We start from the raw sequence: 23,027 nt of genomic DNA, 5'->3' as shown, positions 1-23,027 counted from the left end.
GTTGAAGACTCTCCTTCGCACTTCCACTAGCTGAGTAACGGTATCAGATAGTCGGGAAACTCGACTATAGCGTTCTCTCTTGTTAAAGATTGTATTAAGAATTTATAGCTTTTGCGATGCCAGCATTGAATCTTATGGAACCTGTATATATGTCGTTTCTAGGGGACAATCGCGCAGCACTTACTTTGTTCAAAGTCTCGAGTGGCTCCTTTAAAAACCCTAACAGTGCCAAAACTTAAGCATTGCAGAGCTGAGCTGCAAGCGTGACTTATAGCGGATGTATGTAAATTTAAAGTATTCGAAGAAAAATTCTACTTCTGGAGCGACTCAACTGTGGTGCTTTCTTGGATCCGTGAGGAGCCATCAAGATTCAACGTCTTTCAGGAATTTAACGGTACAATGAAATGGCTCTACTTTCCAACTGTTTTCTTGAGGAGCTCTTTCCATCAAGCTTGTACCGCCCTTTTTGAGTAACCCTACAACTTATTGGCCACAAACAGTGGCCACTGGAGGTGGCGATTGGCACATTTTGTAGTGACCCTAAGGCAAGCGAGAACCACTAAGGGACAGAAACGAACTTCAACTGTTTCCTTCCTCGCCAGTCAAATTGGAGACTTCCTAAAATCGGATGTGTTTTTGATACGCTGCGCGAAAAAATCCTTTATCACGAAGACGGCTGGGCGAGTTTGGCGGAATAACTGCCCAAAGCCACTCGGTGCTAATGTGCATCATTTCGGCGCGATAAACAGTGAATAGAAAACGCGAGCGACAGGCAAATTGCCAAATTTTTTCTTTTATGACTTTGCAATTCGATGCAGCTGAGAACAACAGCGCTGCCAACTTACGTCGGCAAGTGATCGGAGCTTAGTGGCGTTGCCAGACCATCGGCACTGCCAGGGCTGCTCCAACAGCCGAATCTTGTACCTGTACCTGTAATAACTAATTTGAATTTATTATTTGAATCGAATACATCCAAACAGTGCAAAAAGACGCTAACAATTAAAAAAAAAAAAAAATATATATATATATATAATCATAACTAGTGTTATGTTTAATACAAGTGCTTATTTAACTTAAACAAATAAGTGCCACGCTCGAAAAAATGAGCAGCGATCAAAAGAATGAGCGCAGAAGCTCCGTCAACCCAAGAAATGCTTGCCACTCTTATTTTTAAACTAGCGATATAGATCAAAATCAGAAGTCGACAAAGAGCAACTCGACTCTACTGACCGTCGACAGCAAGAGAGCCAGCTCTTGCTCAACCCTACTCCCGCATCATGGAGTTACCAATGCCAAACCCCACCACCGACGGCTTCGCGGAATGAAGCTCCAACAACAAGCAGTGATAAAATTTCTGCAGTCGCAGCAAAATCACCACCAATAATTAAACCAACTACCAATATTGCGAGTTCGGTCCCAGCGGCCGCACAACAAAATAAAATGGCAACAAAAACAGTTAGCTTCGATAAGCAATAACCGGTCCCGGCTATACAGACCGGTATGGACCGCTACATCCAGATTAAGCGCAGCTTAGTCCACTCAACACGGTTGGTAATACACCAAAGATCAACCGAACCAACAAAAGCACCGACCAAACGAGGAGCTACAATGAAAACCGTTTCTCCATCTTAGCAGAGGCGGACAACAACCAACCAGAGTTGGGGCAGGAGACCCAAAGGAAACCTAAGCCCACACGTATTTACATAAGGGAAAAAAGTTCAAGCGCCCTGGTCAACAAAATTGTTGCGCTGGTCGGGGACGAGAATTTCCATGTTGTTCCGCTTATTAAAGGGAACATACACGAAACAAAGGTTCAAACGAAGTCCGAAGAACACTTCCGAGCTGTGTCTAAGCACCCGGAAGACACAAAAACGAACTTTTACACCTATCAACTAAAAAGCAGCAAGGGACTTCAAGTTGTGCTAAAAGGTGTAGAGCCTGACGTCACCCCCTCTGAAATTCAAGAAGCCCTTAAGGCCAGGGGCTTCTGTGCCAAAAATGTTAGCAATATTGTTAACAGAAACAAAAAACCGCAGCCACTTTTCAAGGTCGAACTCGAACCAGATAGCAAAGCCTTAAAGAAAAACGAAGTGCGCCCGATCTACAAGCTGCAGCTCTTACTGCATCGAAGAATCACCGTGGAAGAACCCCACAAACGCAACGGCCCTGTTCAATGCACAAACTGCCAAGAGTATGGACACACCAAGACACACTGCACACATCGGACGGTCTGCGTAGTCTGCGGAGACTTCCACAACTCCGTAAACTGCCCCGCAAACAAAGAAGACCCCCAAATGAAAAAATGTGGCAACTGTGGAGGAAACCATACGGCAAACTACAGAGGCTGTGCGGTCTACAAGGAGCTGAAGAGTCGCATGCGACGAGCGACAGCTACGCACCAACAACTATTCGCCAGAACCAGAACATGGTAATTCAGTTGCTTGTAGCTCAACAGTCCAAATAATAAATGACTAACCTACGTATATCCATGTGGAATGCCAACGGCATTTCACGGCATAAACTTGAAATAACTCAATTCCTAAACGTAAATCACATCGACGCCATGCTGCTGGTTGAAACGCACCTCACAGGGAGATATAACTTCCATATAAGAGGTTATACCTTTTACCGCACAGATCATCCGGATGGCAAGGCCCACGGCGGAACGGGCATCTTAATCAGAGAACGCATCAAACACCACTTTCATCAAAGGTTTGCAACAAATTACCTGCAAGCCACGTCCATAAAAGTGATCTCAGGAAACGGCAACCGTTGCATTGCCGCTGTCTACTGCCCACCTCGATTTAATATCTCTGAAGGTCAATTCATGGACTTCTACAACACTCTGGGGGATCGCTTCATAGCCGCAGGAGACTACAACGCCTCGTGACTCCCAAGGGAATAAACTGGACTACGTTTCTCCTGGTAGCCCCACATATTGGCCTGCAGACCCAAAAAAGATCCCAGATCTAATTGATTTCGCGGTGACAAAAAAACATCCCACGCAATTAATAAGCGCCATAGCACTACCGGATCTCTCATCTGACCACTCGCCTTTGTTGATAAGCCTTCTTCAAAGCCCAGAAATTGCGGACCACCCCCACATGCTGACGTCGCACAACACTAACTGGATGAAATACAGAAAGTATGTGAGTTCCCACATTGAGCTAACTCCCCAACTAAATATCGAAGCGGACATCGACTGCTCCACCGCCGCACTGGAAGAGGTACTCGTCACAGCAGCAGGATCTCAACCCCAAAACGGAAGGATGGGGAATTTAAGAAGTTCAAAACCAACCGGCAAATTGAACAGCTGGTTCTGGAAAAGAGGCGTCTGCGACGAGCGTGGCAAACCAGCAGATCGCCATGCTCAAAGCAACGTCTTACTGAAGCCACCCGCAATCTAAACCGGGCCCTGAAGCAAGAAGCTGAAAATGAACAACTTAAATATATTGGAAAACTCTCGCCAACTAGCACAAAGCATCCCTTGTGGAGGGCTCACCCAAATCTAAGCTCTCCAATTCAAACCGTCACCCCTATAAGGAATTCTTCAGGGTGCTGGGCCCGCAGCGACAAAGATAGAGCCGAATCATTTGCCTTACATCTCAGAGGCGTCTTCCAGCCGAACCCGCAGCTAATGATTATGTTCCTCCGCAAATCCACCTCGAAACTGAATCCACGCCAACTACATTTCAGCCGAACGAGATCAGAAAAAAGTCAGGGAGCTAAACCAAAAAAGCTCCAGGCAGTGACCTAATAACTACAAAAATGATAATGGAACTTCCGTACTGTGCTATTAAGGTCATCTGTAAACTCTTCAATGGAATCATATGTCTCGGCTACTATCCAAGGAAATGGAAAAAATCAATTATTATAATGATAACGAAGCCCGGAAAAATCACACGATTCCGTCATCTTACAGACCAATAAGTTTATTATCATGCCTGTCCAAATTATTCGAAAAATGCCTTCTAACGCGCATTATACCATATATGGGAGCCCAAAACATTATCCCAGCCCATCAATTTGGCTTCAGAGAAAAACATGGAACTATAAAGCAAGTAAACAGAATAACATCAAAAATTCGCAAAGCCTTCGAACATAGGGAATATTGCAGCGCGATATTCCTCGACGTATCTCAAGCATTCGACCGCGTCTGGCTCAAAGGTCTCATGCTTAAAATTAAAACACACTTGCCCGGGTACACTCATAAACTTCTTGAATCCTACCTCTACAATAGAGCCTTCGCAGTAAGATGTAACACAACCATTTCCGACAGCTTCACTATCGAAGCTGGAGTCCCACAAGTAGCGCACTTGGGCCAACTTTATTCGTCCTTTACACAACAGATATTCCCACGAGTGACCGACTAACAACATCCACCTTCGCCGACGATACTGCGATCCTTAGCCGCTCCAAATGCTCAGTCCGTGCAACAACCCAACTCGCTAACCACCTCGTGGTAGTCGAGAAGCTATCTGACTGGCGTATTAAAATAAGCGAACAAAAGGGTAAACACATAACGTTTACCCTTAACAGACAAACTTGCCCTCCGCTCTGTTGCATCCCCTAAGTTAATGAAGTAACGTATCTCGGCATCCCCCTCGACAGACGTCTAACATGGCGTAGACATATCAAATGCAAGAAAATGCACCTAAAACTGAAAGCCAGCAGCCTCCACTGGATTATAAACTCACGATCGCCCTTGTGTCTGGACTACAAGGTCCTGCTCTTCAACTCCACTCTTAAGCCAATCTCTGGCTCCCAGCTGTGTCTCACTCATACGCGGACGCTTTCAGCTTTTTTTTCGATTACTCTTTGTGTTTGTTTTCGAAGTATTTCACAATTTACAAAAACCATGCAATACTTTTTCATTTTGTATTCTGCAAACGTTTCGGCAGTAGTGAGAAAGGAAGTGTAATATAAACGAAAAATAAACTTAAGTAGTAGTAGTAGCAAGGTGGACCAAGACCTCAAATGTCTGGACCACTGAGTTTTAGGAGCCATGGAAACTCAGGCCTTCAGTTGCAGAAGTACAATATAATTCTTATTATATCTTATTATAACTTATTGTGTTGGTCCTATTAAATAATAGATATACAGATAAACCTAAATACTATAGAATAAGTTTAATTTTTTAGTGTCTTTAATAAGAGTGTAATTTTTTCGTATGATGGGGTTGCTTTTGCTTATATAGTGCGCGTGAGTTAATTTTGTATGACCCAATCTAAGGCGAAGAAATTTTATTTTGTCCTGTCAAGAAAATGTGAAATGTTTGATTTATTGTTATTGTTGGAATATTAAGGAATGCAAGAATGTGTCATTAGAAAGGCATCTAATAATATTAAGCCTTTTTAGCAGAGCAACGAGAAGATGGTCTATGTGTGAGTTCCACTTGTCTTTGTTGTTGAATATCAGGCCTACATTGGGAAGATGAAAGCTACCAAACGATACATCGTATCTGCAATTGTGTTTGTTACTTACACTTTTCGGCTGAAAGGATAGCACCAGAATAAGAGTACCAGTTGGCTATATTATATTTAAATTTAATATCCCATTTTTTTTTTATTCATTTTAATAAGCAGGTTGACATTGTCAGCATAGGCGCCTTTTTGTATTTCTTTGTGCAATGCTATCAACTCGACAAGATTTTGGTAAGCTATGACAAATAGTACCACTGATAAGGGCGATCCTGTTGGAGAAATGTTTGCCAACTCTAACTTTTATCTTCCTGTTGGTCATAAAATTGCGAACATAATTAATGACTTTGGGGCCAAGTTTCCACTTTAATAGTTGGTTGATAATCGCATGTAAACCAATTTTATCAAATTCTTTGCAAAAGTCGAGCGAGATAATAGAAAGCAAAGGTTTTGTCAACAAGATAGTCTATAAAGAGTAATTGTCCACATATGATTTGACTTTCCTTAATCCTGTTTGGATATTGTGGAGGAGTTTGTAGCTAGTTACAAACCACCATAGCCTTCTGGCCACAATTTTATCGAGAAGTTTGGCCATGCAAGAGTTAAGCGAAATTGGGCGGTAATGGGTCGGTTTTCTTTGTCAGTCTTGAGAGTGGGAATGATAACAGTAATTTTTTATTGTTTTTTTTTTACCGATTAAGTCCATTATCCGGTGCTGAAGATTCATAGGTAGAGCTTTAATCGTAATTAATTCTGTCAAAGCCAGGAGTTTTTCCCTTCAGTGTGTTAAGAGCAGAGGAGAATTCAATAAAGTTGATGTCAAGCTCTATTGGGAAAGATCTTTTGTCGGGTGTGTGTCGTGTGTTATCTAGAATTATTTTAATTTTGTTTTCATTAAATGTTTAAGAGAAATTGCAATCGAGTGATTCAGCTGAAATGGTGAGAATGTGTGGGTGATTTAGACAGTGAATTCCCTTGGTAGAATTTAGCCCGCAAAATTCGCGGATATTACTCTATATAATCGCTGCTTCGTGATTGATATTTCGGCTATAAGGGGTTGTCAGATTAAATGTGTTGGATAGCGATTCAAAAAATTTCCAGTCAGCTTTATCTGTATTAAATGGGGATTTATTTATCAATGAGTTGTTTTGCGTGGAATGAAATAAATGCGTGATGATTGGAAGGTGATCACTTCCGAAAAAGTTGGTTTCTATGTATTTTCCATTCTGCATGTATTGCCACCTCTGCTGAGCAAAAAGTGAGGTCTATGTGTGTGCTCAAGTGTGTGGGACTCTTAAGAATGATATAGTTCGACTTCATAATGCAGGATGACTCCTTTTTGTTGTTAGTGGGGGAACACCAGCTTCTATGCCACGAGTTGAAGTCCCCAGTAGCTAGCGTTGGCTTGTTGTTTGGAGGAGCAGTACTGGTTGCAGATTGCATTGAAATCAGTGGAGAGAGAAATTTCTTTGAACTGGATTGTCTTGTGAATAAGTATGCCAACACCAGAAGGTGATGAGTTGAATGTGAGAAAAAGATAGTTTGTGGGGATAGCATATATTGAGTTGAATCTCTTGCAAAGTTAATATATGTGGGTGGTGGTATTTTATTAATGTTTGCAGCTCACTGTGGTTATTGACATAGCCATTTATGTTCCATTGTAGAATTCTTAGAGATATAAGGTTGGTTGGGAATTAGAGAAATGCTAACAGAGTTCGAGTTAAGATGATATGCAGGAGGCCTACGCTCTCCGACATCAACTACAGTAAGTACTGCTGTAATTTCGAGCCGCTCCCCCTCCCCCGCACAGCGCCAGTCCCCACGCCTAGCGCAAATCGATTGATTTGCCGGCACCGGGAGGAGCGCTCGGTGGGGAAAGGGGAGCGGACTCCATGAACTAAAGCAGTTAATAAACTGTCAACATCTGAGTTGTCGGGTAACATGTCAATGTCTGAGAAGTTGAAATCGTTCGTTTTGTCATATCCTGTAAGTGCATCAAAAGGTAAAATCTTTTTTAAAGTGTTTGTTTTTTTTTTTTTCGCCTTATGTTGGGTCCTCGCACGATTAGATAAGTTTTTGGGAAATATTTTATTGGAGGAGTTGAGAGGGGTATTTGTAGGTAAGGTAGGAAAGTGTTTAATTTCGCCAGTGGTATTTAGTGGTGTAATATCATTGTTTGGGATAAGTTTTCGAGTAGCAATAATCCCGTATCTTTAGATGTGGATGGGCTTAAATCAAATTTTTACGTTCTATCGTGATTAGTGGGATTGTCTTTTTTATTACAATTAGTTTTTGGATTGGTCTTAACTACACTGGAGTACATTGCTCCGTAGTGGGCGTGCCTCAAGTTGTACATTGACGCCGACTTTTTCTAAAGTTTTTATGGCTTGGATTTCTTGCTGCTGGACAAAGATCGGTCAACCGTCTGTCCGTCCGTATGAACGTCGAGATCTCAGGAACAACAAAAGCTAGAAAGTGAGGAAGTGAGATTAGGCATACAGTATAATGTTCGCAAGGATCCCAAAGAAGGTTCAGTATTTTAGAGTCAGAGCGTCTGCTCAGTTAGAGTTACTTTATTCGAATGTTTCTTATGCGCTTAACTTGGGCTGAGCTGACCCGTATATATAGTACTTATTATTATATACATATAGTTCCATATACATATACAAATGTATGCAGAAGGCATGCATATGTCATGTATGTTCTGACTACTTGAGCTGCAAGGTGCATGCTCAGCATTCCCACGCTCCGCTATCGGCTTATGTATAAGCGTTAGATCATATTACTTGAGCGCTGGAACACTTGTGTAATTGTTGGTGGTCTTTTGGGTACTTGAACGTTATGTTTGTTATGACAAAGTGTCACAAGGTTTTGAAGATAAGTTTTACCCATTAATTTAGTATATTTATAGGGTAGATATGCTACACCTCCCTTTTTAAAGAAATGACGTAATACATGTAGTCATTTAGTTCTCAATATTAATATTTTTAAAAATTAATTAATTTTTTTTTAAATGATATTGATTTTTCTTATTAATTATTCAATGTTTTGTCTCAAAGCATTTTTGTGTAATGACAGAATAATAAAAAAAATGTATGTTGAAATACGTTTTTTTTGTTTTATGTTTAACTTTCTTAGAAGGAAAAAGAATTTTTTTTTTTTGCTTTTTTTTTTGTGGTTGATCAGACCTTTTCTTAAGTAAAAAGAAACGTTTCATTGATTATATATTTTTAGTCTATCCTTATGTACTTTTTCTTTCTTTTGCTTTGTATCTCTAGTTACTATGTTATCTCCGTCTTCTATGGTTTCTACAGTATAAGGACCTAAACATACTGGATCTATCTTATGACCCGTTTCGTTCCTTAGTATAACTTTATCTCCTATTTTTAATTGAAAATCTGAAGTTTTCTTATCATTAAGTTGTTTTCTATAAGACTTCGCTTTTTAACATAAGTCTTCATTGGACCGTTCTTTAGTATAAAATTTTCGAATATAGCTTTCGCGACAGTATTTGCGCTTTTGTTTGCAACCGGTATGGTTACTAGATACTTCGTTAAATCACATATAAGTGTGACGATGTATTCGTTGCCATATTCTGATATCGGTAGTGGACCTACTGTGTCCACTATCACATATATCAAAAGCATTTGTTGGGGTTTCTGTGTGAGTCATTGGGGTCTTTGTATGTGTCGTTGTTTTCGACATTTGGTATTTATGACATCTACGTATGTACTCTTTTATATGACGAGTCATATTTTTCCAATAATAGTGTCTTTTTATTTTTGCTAGCGTTCTTGTAATGCCTGCATGACCTCCTTGAATTGTATCGTCATGATATGTAGACAGTATTGATTGTATCTCTTTTTCAGTTTTTATAATGGTCACCGGCTGGAGTAGCGCTACTCTTACTGATTTTAATTTTATATTCTCCGTATTTTTGAAATTATCTATTGAAATGGTTTCAAAGATTTTTTCACTCGGTGCCAATTTGAGTTGGCTGATTTTTAGTATACCGGCTTGCATTTCAAGCCTTTGGAAGAACTGATCTAAATCAAACATTCCATTGGTATATAAATCGTCAACATCAATTCTTGCAATAACTTTATTTCCTCGTTTTAGTAAAAAAAGAGATTCAGTTATTCGCAAGGTCACTACTTTTCGTACTTCATCATTTGTTATAACTTCGTGTACGTTGGGCTTAGATACATTTTGGATCTTTGCCTTTGTTACTGTACAGTTTTTATCTTGTCTACTTTGTTGCCTGGTAGTGACTTTCAGGACTTTATGTTGCATGTCTTTGAGTTCTGTTATATTTATACGCGAGAGTGCGTCTGCTACAAAATTATTCTTCAAGCTCTAACCGCATGCGAGTTAATCTAAAAATGGGATTACTCATAGAAAATAGGTACGTTAAAGGTCTGTGAAATGTTTGCCATAAATATATGGTCTAAAATGGGAAATTGCCCAATGAATTGCCGCTAGTTCTTGTTCCGTTGTACTCTTATTGCATTCTTCTTTTGTAAATGAACGTGATGCATAAGCTATTGGGAGCTGAATCCGTTACGGTTCTGAGTTAGAACTGCTCTGCAAGCTTGTTTACTAGCATCGGTTATAATGCAAAATTATTTGCGAAAATCAGGATATTGTAATAATGTGGGGTGCATAAGATTTTCTTTAAGGTATTCGAATGCGTTCTGGCATTCGCTTGACCATTCAAAAGGGACATTCTTTTTACATAATCTAGTTATGTGCCGTGAATAGTCGGCGAAGTTCCTTATAAATCGACGATAATAATTGCAGAATGCTACAAATCGCCTTGCGCTGTAATGAATTTCTTCAGGACTGGTGTTAGCTAAAGGGAACGAGCGCACGCAATTTGTTCCGGCTATCTGCTCGTCGGCTAACGGTGATGGTGTTCGGACTGTTCCCCTTAGAGGTGCCTTTTCTTATTATTAGAATCAAAAATATGCGTGCTACGATAAGCAATAAGATATTGACCATTACATTACACAAACTCTTGAGACCGGGCTATCATATGCTCACCAAAACAGACAGCGAGAATTTTTTTAACCTCAGATTAATTGAGGCTAATGCGACCCCACCCTTCCAATGGCCATTTTATGCTTCTCCTCCAACATTATTTTTGGGAATTGGCCCTTTATATGGTCTACAGGGTTCCTACTAACTGAAGGCAAAAATTAGGATATACTCAAAACATTATAAATTTTTTATTCGCTACAAACTAAGAACAGTCGTTGGACACTAGCCATGATTAAAAGAATATACTTGGTTGTGTAACTTAACATGCAGATTTTAAATGTTTGTTAACCGAGATGACGGAAAATGTTTTCGTTTTCAGTACAGCGTGCAAAGAAGAATGCGAATGAAATCGAGATTTAATAGTGTGTAAAAGAAACGGATTGAGCTGATTGGATTTTAGGTTAGATTAATTATTATCCGAGTTTCTCCTTGTTACCTTCGCCAAATTTTTTTTTGCGATCTTGCGCAGTATAGGAACTTAAAAAAAAGGCATCTATTCCCTTTCTTTTATGAGGGAGGATTTACATACATATGTTATAACGCACGTTCAATAATAAAGGTTAAACTCGGCGCATTGGCTGCCGGAATCACTCACCCAAATATATCCTCTGGAGATCCAACGGAGAAAGCGCTTTGCCGTGGATGTCAAGGCTGTGGGGCTTGGAGGAAAAAATAACTTGCATAACATATAAAAAAAAATCCTCATTAGGACAAAGGTCTAAAGTCCCTTCACATCCGATCAGTCATTTCTTTCTTCACACAAACTTCATTCCCAATTTTCACACTCGCGACTCCAGCCTTTTTATATTGGCCATTACGCACCGATCATCATGAATATATATACTAACTACAAACTAACAAACAAAACTAAGAACTAAACTGATCTACATGTGATATTCTCGCGATTACGCTATATCGCAGGTTTGCTGCTGCTCGCTTTAGCTCCGACTTTCAACTGCTTTTGCTTGGGCCGCGCAGTCACGACAAATCCAAGGAATGGCAAATTGGTTTTCTCGTTTCTTTTGCACCGCTGGGCAATAACTTAGGAAATTTAGCGGGTCGCCCAAAATAAAATTTGACTACTCAGACGACTTTCGACCAGCCAATCTTTTCCCCTGAACTCCAATGAGCCGACGTCCCGTGACCAATAAACACAATGCGAAAATGCTAATGCGGGTGATGAACAGCTTGGGTGGTAGTCTCTCCGGATGTGTCGACATCTATCAAATTTAGCATGTGCGATTTTTTTGTAAAAATTCGGACAACTTTCTTTATTACAAACATAACCGCACTGTAATTTATAAAAAGTTCACTTTGTTACAAACTGTAATTTATTGCTTACTAATTTCTGAAGTCTGCAACCTAATGTGTTATTGCGTTTAAGGAGAACCATACTAGCAAATAATTTAATCTTTAAGGAGTTTCACATTTATTTTTATAAGCTGTACCTCTACATATTACATGTTATAAATTTTTAAGCTTATAAACTCAATATAAATATATTAATTAGACCCGTTAGAAGTTTTCGTTGAACAGTTCGCACCAAAAATATACATGGATTTGTTGACATCTCTTTCACTGCCATATATTTTTCCAGCTTTTTTAGCCATAGATCCCAAGAGGTCTTGAGAAATTTTGTGTGCGGATCTTAGAGAAGATGCCCATTCTTTTAATCCTATTTCATCCTGAAATAAAAAATAGTTCGTGCTTAAATGGTTAGAAAAGTAGGTATTTTGCTTACTGGGTTTGTCAAAATAATTCTTCCATCTCGGGTTCCATCATTAATGCGAATTTGAATGCAATTCTCGTTTTTGTGCAGAATAAAATCCGATGATATATCTTCTACTTGGTCCATAAAAATTAATTCTGGCTTATTATTTCCACTTTCCGAATGTAGCTCAAGCCTTAAAGAAAAAAAAAATTTACATAAGGAGAATTTGTGCATTAAAAATTGTTTTTAATGCTTGTTTTAATATTTAAAATTTTATCAGATTTGAAGTACTGACGCTTTATTAAATGCCTCTGAAATATATTATTGTAACCGTTTAAGTTTCTATACTTACAATAACAAACCATATTAGAGTATGGAAAATATTTATATATTTGTATATATATTTTTTTAAATGATAACATCGCAAGCGAAGCGTTTTTTACATTGCGGGTAAAACTGATTTGAACATACACTATTGTGGAAATATCGGGTGTTCTTTAGGTTTTTTTTCAATGGGGTTCAGTGTAGCCATCTTTCATGTCAGCTGACTTTTTTTTTTGTATCTTCTTACGGTAGGAAAATTAAAATCTTCTAAAGATACCACCTACCGTCCGTAGGTGGCATGCACGATCCATCACCCCTGGTGGGATTATGCCTACGCACTAAAACAAAAACCTCCGTATGCTCCTCAGTCCTATAAAAGCTCACTGGAACTGCCAGTCAAGGTAAGACTTCGATAAGCAGGATGTGAAGCCAGGTCGCTCTCCCTTCCTGATGCATTGGCCATGTAGCGCTCCTCCTTTCCACCCTTTAGTCGCCTTTTGCGACAAGCCGGGAACGCTGAGGTAGTATTCTTATCCCGCCACCTCACAGGAACACTCCTTCGGTGTTTTAATTGCCAGCTCTGTTGGCCGTCTCGTCGGCACGGACTCGTTTCATCATATTTATGATGATGCGGAGTCCCAGCTCCCATTTATTTACATTCGCCGTCATCGCCGTGATCAATCCATTTGGACTAAGCGGGTCTCCAGTTAACGCTTTCAGCTGTTCCCTCTCCGCCGAGAACCTACAGTGCATTAGCACATGTTCCGCGGTTTCCACCGCATCAATGCAGTATAGGCATTGGGCTGAGTCTACATGGCGGAAACGATGTAGGTAGGCCCGGAAGCAGCCATGGTCCGTGAGGAATTGCGACATGTGGTAGTCCAAAGTTTTGTGGCTGCACTGCGTCCATGCGTCTATCTCCGGGATGAGTTGGTAGGTCCACCTTCCCCGTTGCGACATTTGCCATCTCGTCTGCCACTCTCCAACCACCCGTTCGTAAGCCTCGTCCCGTGTAGCACCATTGCTGATGAGAACAAGAGCCTTGATCTGCATCCTGAGATATCGTTCTAAAGCCTCTTATTAGCCTAAGGGCCATCGACCTTATCACCATCCGCGCTCCATTTTAGTATGAGCCTTTCTTTGTGGCGTCACTCCAAATTGGCGCAGCGTATAGAAGCGTAGCCTTTGCTACGGTTACCAATAGCCTCCTGGCTGGGTCTCTGGGGCCTCCCACGTTGGGCATAAGTCGAGATAAGGCTGCCGATGTGATGGCTGCCTTTCTGCTAGCGTATTTAGCATGATCCTTGAAAGATAGCCTGTGGTCTATGAGGACTCCGAGGTACTTCAAGGACTCCGCTGAAGACACCTGGGTTCCGCTGACTGAGACTTGCATGCTCTCCACCTTCTTCCTGCTGCTTAATAAGACAGCTTCAGTTTTATGTGCCGCTATTACTAGTCCAGCTTTCTCAAACCAGTCGATGGCCGCTCTAATTGTTGAGTTGCACTTCTCCTGGGTTTCCATAATCGTTTTGGCAACTGCAGTTATAGCCACGTCATTTGCGAAGCAGTGCAGCTCAGCTCCTGAGGGCTTCCTGATTGACAGTATACCATCGTACATGATGTTCCAAGTACAGATTCTTGAGGATCACCAGTACATAGCATCGAGGATTAAAGGCCATCTTGCCGTGTTAGATGCGTTTTTAACGTCCAACGTGACAATCGCACAGTATTTTTTTTTGCCACCTAGCCATCTGTCGCCCTCGAGCGCGTTCTTGGCAATGTTTCTCACTGCCGTGAGTGCGTTGAGGGTACTCTTTCCCTTTCGAAAGCCATATTGGTGGCTGCTTAGACCGTTTGTGCTCTCGGTTACCGCCTCTATTTGGGCATATAGGATGCGCTCAAATAGCTTTCCTACTATGTCCAGAAGGCATAGTGGACGGTAGCTGACTGCAGCTTGTGCTGAACCTTTCCCTTTAGGAAACAGTACCAGCTTCTGGCTTTTCCACCTTGCTGGAAAGACTCCGTCCAGGAGGCACTGCTGAAAGGTGTCCCTGAAGATGTCCGGTCTAGACAACGCCACTGCTTTGACGACTACTTCCGGAATGCCATTAAGTCCAGGGGCTTTGTTAGCCTTGATGCGCCTTGCTGCCTCCACAACCTCCTGTGCAGTGATGCTCGGGAAGTCGGAGACTGGAGCTGCGGCTAATGGCTGCCATGTGGTCGACTGCATCGGAAAAAGCTCCGCAACGATGTTGGCCAGGACATCAGGATCCAAAGGGGGACATCTCTCTTCCGCAGTTTGTTGCTTACCAGCTTATAGGCCAGACCCCAGATGTCGTCGTCTACGCTATCCAGCAGATTCTTGTAGGCCTGTGCCTTGGCCGCCGAGATTCCGTGCTTGAACGCGGTTCGCTTGGCTTTAAAAGCTTCCAGAAGCTCCGTTTGATGGGGGCTACCTCTGGCTCGTTGTGCTCTCCTCCTAGCCTTGAGGCATTCCGATCGCATCTGTTGAAGGACGGGGCTCCACCAGTATACGGGGGGCTTACGCTGCACCTTTTTTTTGCGAGGCATTGTCGCATCGTACATTGCTACGAGTATTTTCATAAGCTCCGCCGCCATTGTCTCTGCGTCACCCGTTGGGATTAGTAGGGTGTCGATCTGATATTGCAGCATATCCTTATCGAACTTCCTGGTATCCCATGCTTGCCCCAGTGATCTTCTCGGTTGACTTCTGATTGTGCCAGTCGAAGAGACGCAAAAAGTGATCAGAGCGTGATCGCTCAGCGTTACCACGTCCAGTACCGTCCAGCTTAAGTTAGCCACTAGGCCTCTGCTGACAAAAGTGACGTCAATAAATGAGGTTACCCTGTTATTATTAAACGTGGGCACGCGGCCGTCGTTCAGCAAGGTCAGGTCCAGCATCATCATAGCATCTATCACCGCTCTGCCTCTGGGATTGGATACCATGCTGCCCCATTCGACTGCCCAGGCATTAAAGTCCCCAGCAATAATTGTCGGACAGCGCCCTCCGTCAGCTGACTTCTGTCGAGTGCTATATGTTCAGTTTGGTTTGGCAATTAATGATGAGTAGGTTAACCAAATCGTTGAATTTTTTCGGAATAAAATTCGTTTTTGAAAATGCACCGTTTGCTTCGCCCGTCTTATGGGAGGCAGAATGCGCACTGAAGAAAATATTGGTCGAGCTATTGCCGACATACGGCTCCATATGCTTGAAAAAGAGGTCGAGTATTGAACTTCCAAGATGCATTTTCTGAAAAACTCATGTGATGGTCGTTTGCCCGAAGTTATATTTTATCATTAAGGCCATCAAATTATCTTTCAAATAAAAAAAATCTGCTCTCTACCGAAACGTGCGCATTTGCTTTTAATTACAAAATTTATTTAAAAACATAAGCCTCCTAAAAAAACACTCTTATAATTCACTATGTATGGCTTACAATAGCCAAACTCATTACCATTAATTAACTTCGTTATTTTTTAAATATTGAATTAAATTGCAATAAAATTCCTACAGATAAGACTGTGATTAAGTATTGATCCAAAATGTTATTTCTGGACCTCAGGTTTTCTTTCAATTTGTTAATTCCCCTCTTTGTATAGTTTTTGTAATTTTACATTCAATATTGATATCAAATACCCGTAAAATGCAAGAATTGTAATTATAATTATTAAATATGTCAAAGGTATCGTATGTATCATTCACTTGCTGCGGTCAAGTTGAAACGATGATGCTGACTAGGAGTCCTCTCACATCAGTCTTCCAGTGCTTGCCGCTGGGAGTTAAATACGTTAAAAAAATTGCAGAAAACTTTTTTTTATGAAATCCATAAATTCCATAAATAATAATTAGGCTTTTAAAAAGAATTCTGTTGGGTGATTAATTAATACAGAAGGTAATTAATTAATAACAGGCAGAAGGAAGCGTTTTCGACCATATAAAGTATATATATTCTTGATCAGGATCAATAGTCGAGTCGATCTGGCCATTTCCGTCTGTCCGTCCGTCTGTCCGTCCGTCTGTCTGTCCGTCTGTCTGTCTGTCCGTCCGTATGAACGCTGAGATCTCAGGAACTACAAAAGCTAGAAAGTTGAGATTAAGCATACAGACTCCAGAGACATAGAAGCAGCGCAAGTTTGTCGATTCATGTTTCCACGCCCACTCTAACGCCCACAAACCGTCCAAAACAGACACGCCCACACTTTGAAATTTTTTATTTTTGTATTAGTCTTGTAAATTTTTATCGATTTGCGAAAAAACTTTTTGCCGCGCCCACTCTAACGCCCACAGGCCGAAAAAAAATGTCTTTTTTTCAGTCGCTTTGTAGGGATATGAAGACTATTCTCTTTATATCTATATAATATTTATTTAGAGTGATGCCTGAGGTAAGAAAAACCTAACCTAATGAGTTGTAGAGTTATAATGAGTTTTCCGGTTGTACACGTTCTACTGTGAACAATAAGCTTAGTTTATTTCTAAACCTTTTATAATCTAACGTATTACTCGTAGTATGGACGCTATCAAATTACTTTGCTAAGCTGTTTTGTTGTCGTATTTAATTGTCAAATATGGTCCGTCAATGGTTGTATAAATGGCTTCTATGGGATCTACGACTAAGACCATATTAAACGTGCTGTTTCATTCTATCGTGGCTCGCATAACTAGTTATATAGTTTCAACAATTTTCTTGTTGACTTCAATGCTAATTGATATCTCCATTAGGATATTGTGAAATTCCTCCACTTGTTCATTTAATATACTGTGCTTTCCCATACTGGTTTCATAATGATGAGATTATTGTTCCTAAATTAAAGGCTGATTCGTTGTTCGCTGTATATGGACTACTTGGTGGTAGGTAACTAACTAACTTCAAATTGGGGCCATTTATGTCTCGAATGCAATGCATGATAGCGAAATTCGAAAGTTTGTCTACGTCAATATGGACCATTTCGCCCACGTGCGACTGGATAAGTATGATTTCCAACTCGTGCTTTTACAGAAATTACTCAAATTTTTGTTTGTGTTGTCTGTACCTTTTCACATCATTGGGATAATGCCATTGAACCTTTTATAAACATATATAAAAATGCCTTAAGGCTCTTGGAAACAATGTTTTTGATATAAACAACAAAAACCTTCAAAAACATTTTAATTTCGAATAACAGTTGGCAAAAAACGTATGATATTATAAGTAGAATGATTATAAGGTCTCCGAAGCTTTTAAACTGGACTTTTTATTAGGCCTCTGTTCTTAAGCCTCTTGGTTTCGCGCGAGTTACCGCCTCAGCATTCACCCTCGGCGGTCCCCCGCCCAAACCCCCTCGTCAACCAGAAATCTAGAGGGCACCCAGAAATGCTTTGTGTCGCCTCACTTGAAAGGCTGCGTTTTAGTATCAACTAACACTTAAAACGCTGACTCTTTGTATGGATTAGCACTTGGGATGCTGAGTCACCAGCCACCCAAAACCTCTTCACAAATGTAAAAAAACCCAATTGTAAAGAACTATGAAAGAAACACAAAGATCATTCGAAATTTTAAACTCAACTGCAACGGACGTATTATTTTCCTCCAAACTACACACCCTCAAACCTACGGGAAGATACCGCGCGAAAATAATGGACTTTCGGTTGGGTGGTTTTGTTCGTAAATTAAAGTGAAAAAAACCAAATCATATTGATTATGCAGCATCTAATTATTGTATTCAGCGTAATTATACCCGTTATTCGTAGAGTAAAAGGGTATACTAATTCGTTGAAAATTATGTAGCAAGCAGAAGGAAGCGTTTCCAACCATATAAAGTATATATATTCTTGATCAGGATCAATAGCCGAATCGATCTGGCCATGTCCGTCTGTCCGTATGAACGTCGAGATCTCAGGAACAAGAAAGTTCTTAACTAGAAAGTTGAGATAAAGCAGCGGAAGTCATGTTGCCACGCCCACTCTAACGCCCACAAACCGCACAAAACTGCCACGTCCACACTTTTGAAAAATAATTTGATATTTTTTAATTTTTTTGTTAGTCTTGTAAATTTATATTGATTTGCCAAAAAACTTTTTTCCACGCTCACTCTAACGCTTACAAACCGCCAAAAACTGTCAGTGCTGAAGACTCTCGCACTTCCACTAGCTGAGTAACGGGTATCAGATAGTTGGGAAACTCGCTTTGACTTCAAATCCAATGCTTCGAATTTATATTTGTTTGAGCGAAAACCAGCGGAGACTTTACAAATTTTTTTGTTGTCGATCGCAACAATCCCCCAGCAAAGACAGTTTGAAGCAATTCTAACAATCCGTGGTGAAGGGTGCCCAACTTGTGATTGCTAGAGATTCAAATTTGTCTGCAACAACCAATGTTTCCCCTGATCAAACATCATCTGATGTATTGTCCTATATACAAGACAAAACAAAAGCCGATAACAGAAAAGTACAAAAAATTTTACATTTCTTCCGCTAGGGACATTTCATCTTTCAAGAGATCTGTGCCAAACGAGCTATTTTTAACCATATATTCGGGTGAAATTTGGCCGGCTAGTATGACGATAAAAGGGTTTGAAACTAAGATTAACAAGAACGCTATAGTCGAATTTCCCGTCTATAAGATACCTGTTACTCAGCTAGTGGAAGTGCGAATCAGAATATTTTTACATTTTTCTGGCATATTGATAGAAATAGGAAAAAAAAATTAAATGATTCAAAAATTAGAAATGTTTCAAAAGTGTGGGTGTGGCAGTTTTGGGCGCCTTGTGGCTGTTAGAGTTTTATACTTCATGGGATCTTAACTTCATACGGACGGACATGGGCAGATCGACTCCGCTATTGATCCTGTTCAAGAATACAAATACTTTATATGGTTAGAAACGCTTCCTTTTGCCTGTTTCCATACTTTCCAACGAATCCGTAGGAATTAAACTTCCCTCACGTATCCAGACCACTGCACCTTCCTTCTCTCCTAGATCTTCTTCATAAAAATAAACTAACATCTAGCCACCTTATCTTCTAGCAATATGAAAAAGGCTTGTGTAGCTAGCTAAATAAATAGAATTCGAATAGCCTTTCTCTTGCCTCTCGTGTCATTGTGATTATAAAGACTTGGTTAAAGCCGGAGATCCTAAACTTCGAAGTGATCCCAGGTATGTACACAATATATAGGCATTACCGGGCCTGGCGGTAAGGTGGATTCTTAGTTGCGGTTAGGTCTACCCCTAACGTTAGAAGAGTTTTGTATGAGTTGCGGTAACTTTAAATTCATATGCATTTAGCTCCCATTTTTCAATAGTATTGTTTGTATTTCTTGCTCTTACATTTAAAATTTGCAAAATATTTTAATCATTTTTCTCAGTCTGTCTCAAATAGGAGGTCCGATAGGCAAAATACTATGTTTATATAGGATAAGGAAAATAGCGATTTGCCTAATTAGACTAATTAGTCTAAATAGCCTTATTTGTACAATGTATTATATCTAAGTCGGTTACTTTTCATGGCCTTAGAGCGAACGGTCGTGTTTTTTTCCTGCGCTCTGAATTTATTTAACATAATTATTGCAACTTCGTTCGCTTCGCGAGGGAATCTCTTTTGATTTGTGCACTACCTTAAACTAATTAACTAAATCTTAAACTATTCTGTCCTTGTGTTTTCGTGCGCTCTCTCACTCTCCCACACAAAATCTAAAGTTATAAGCGTGCAGAAAGCTCTCTTTCGGCACATCAACAGCTCGCTTGCATGTTTTGATTTTGTAATTTGTTTGTTTTTTTTTTTAAGTGCACAGTGGTTGCACTTGTAGGGGACCGCGGCCATAAATAGTTCCCGTTAAGATATCGGTTTGCAATTTTTCCCAAAAATCTAAAAAAATATTTGAACATGTAGTAAAAAAATAGCCAAATCGGACGACGTTATCTTATAGCTCCCATAGTATTGCTAATATGCCGATGGTGTGCAAAAACACTTCCAGTAGAGTTGCAGGTCCCATAAATATAAACAAATTAAAAATCATACATATATAAGAAAAAATATATTTCTTAATATTCAAAGGAAAATTGAAACAAATTTTAATTTGAATGCAAAAACTTAAAAAAGAACATCTAACAAATTAAATGCCGATGAAAAAAATTGAGATTTATCTTTTTTTAGTAGTTTTCTTTGACCTGTTATAAAGGGGTCAGAACGCAAAAGGTTGTTCATCAAATCGGTATTTGTTAATATGCGAGACATTTTTCGAGTATGCTGAAGCCGGTATTTCTTTATTTCCTTATTGTTGGACTCCTTCTAGCTGTATTTCCATCGTTGGAAGTTCCTTTGCCTCCGTCTTTTGGTTTATCAACAATGATTCCCATTTTGTCACGAAATTCCGCATGGATTCGTTCTTTTCTTTGCAGTACATTAAGCTTATGTTCTGCTGATCTTGCCTGCCACATTTTTATTTCCAACTTGTATGAAAGGTGCATGATGTTCTCAAAAAAGCGTATGTACGAATGAAGCGGAGATAAGCCGAATTCAAAATACTTTTCAATGTTTTTTGCTAGACATTTTTCTAATTGATTCATTTCCGTTGGTTTTGCACCGTATATAAAACATTTCATAGAGGGCGTATTGCTTAACGCGTTGCACACTTTACCATCTACCATAGTAAGTTGCAGGGTATGGTTGATGAATAAATTTTTATTGAGAACTTGAAATTCAGTTGGCACTAGCTTCTCAATTTTTTTTTTGAAGTATAGTTCTTCTTCAACGGATATTTTGTAGTATGCGCCTATGTAATATTAAGAACATTAAAGTACAATAAGCATACAAACACATAGCAGCACTTTGTTTCTATGTTTATGTCAATAAACTCCAAGACGGATGTAACATGATCGTCCACTTGAAGGCTACAAAGTATAAGTGCATGGTCAGCATTCCCACGGCGACCATAATACATAATACATGTGTGCATAACTCACTCTCGCGATAAGCATAGATATATAAGATATATAAGATATACATAAGAAAGCCGCTCCGCTGCTGGCGTATTCGGCAGCGCAGCTACGCGGTTTAGGTTTAGCCGAAATATGCTTAAGATTGGAGATGCAGATACTTGTGAACCGTTGAACGGGCAGAACCATCTCTGCCCAAAAAGAAACCTTAATAAAGAATCAAAAGTTATCACAACAACAAACCTATTACTTGTGGTATTAACTACAATTGAGGCATTCCTTTTTCAATTGAATCCTGACTGGTCTACAATAGCGGATCTCGGATTTCCATATTATTTTGGAGCTACTTTCAGCTATAAGCTAAAGTGGGACGTACGACGTTGCAAAAATACATCTATCATCGTCATTACAGCTGGAAAACTTTCGCTTGTATTCACTGTGACCAGTACTGCCATCAAAGCACCATTTTACAATTAATGTTAAATTATCCTCCACACCATCCAGACAATTTTCATTAACAGTATTTTGAAGCTGTAAAATACTTGTAGCTGTGTTGTCTAGAAGACTCTGCAGCTCCACTTCTGCATATGTTTCACCTACTGTTATGTCATTTGGGTATCTTGACTTCTTGAGTTTGAGAATTTTCTCATAGCTAGGCAATATATTGAACGAAGCTTCATTATTCATAAACTCTCGAATTACCATGTATTGGTGTATGGTTATACCAGTCTCCATTAAAAGCGATAAAACTATTTTAATATCTGGTTCGGAAGACTTTGGGATCGGTGGAGTGTCGGATAAGCGTAACACAGAAGCTGCAGACTCATCGTGTTTTCCAGCAGAGCTATCCGACGACGTTTTTTTTCCTTGAGTCCTTTTTGAGGACTCAGCAAAATCAATTTTGGGACGTTCACGTTTCGCACTTGAAACCTTTGCTTGAAGAGGCTCAATTAACATGGTTTCACAAGTGTTCAGCCATTCGGATTGAAATTTAACAATTAAACCTTTATTGCGTTTGTGTTTAACCCAATAAGCAATAATTTTTTTGCAAATGTAATTTAAACAGTTTTCAAGAATCGTCAACTCAACTACGTAGCCCTTTTTTTTGTTCGGGGGGCAATATATATACAAGTTTACTTAAACTAGGAAAATGACGTTCAATGACGAGTTCCCCGACGATCTGATACCCGTTACTCAGCTAGTGGAAGTGCGAAGGAAAGTCTTCAACACACAGTTTTTGGCGGTTTGTGGGCGTTAGAGTGGGCGTGGAAAAAGTTTTTTGGCAAATCGATAGGTACTTATTACAAGACCAATACAAAAATGAAAAAATATCAAAACAGTTTTCAATAGTGTGGGCGTGGCAGTTTTGAGCGGTGTGTGGGCGTTAGAGTGGGCGTGGCAACATGAATAGACAAACTTGCGCTGCGTCTATGTCTCTGCAGTCAGTATGCTTAATCTCAACTTTCTAGCTTTTGTAGTTCCTGAGATCTCGACGTTCATACGGAAGGACAGACGGACGGACACACGGACGGACAGACGGACGGACAGACGGACGGACAGACGGACGGACAGACGGACGGACAGACGGACATGGCCATTTA

General features: G+C 40.1%; 1 pseudogene; it reads right to left on the bottom strand.

Annotated features, from left to right (window-relative positions):
• Nucleotides 1-11,865: 11,865 nt before the first annotated feature.
• The window catches only part of LOC120320445, a 133,128-nt pseudogene continuing 121,966 nt past the window's right edge, over nucleotides 11,866-23,027 (bottom strand).

The sequence above is a fragment of the Drosophila yakuba genome, unplaced genomic scaffold (assembly GCF_016746365.2).
Source record: "Drosophila yakuba strain Tai18E2 unplaced genomic scaffold, Prin_Dyak_Tai18E2_2.1 Segkk50_quiver_pilon_scaf, whole genome shotgun sequence".
NCBI lineage: Eukaryota > Metazoa > Arthropoda > Insecta > Diptera > Drosophilidae > Drosophila > Drosophila yakuba.
Note: the sequence above shows the minus strand (reverse complement) of the source record. Positions and strands in the feature narration are given on the sequence as shown.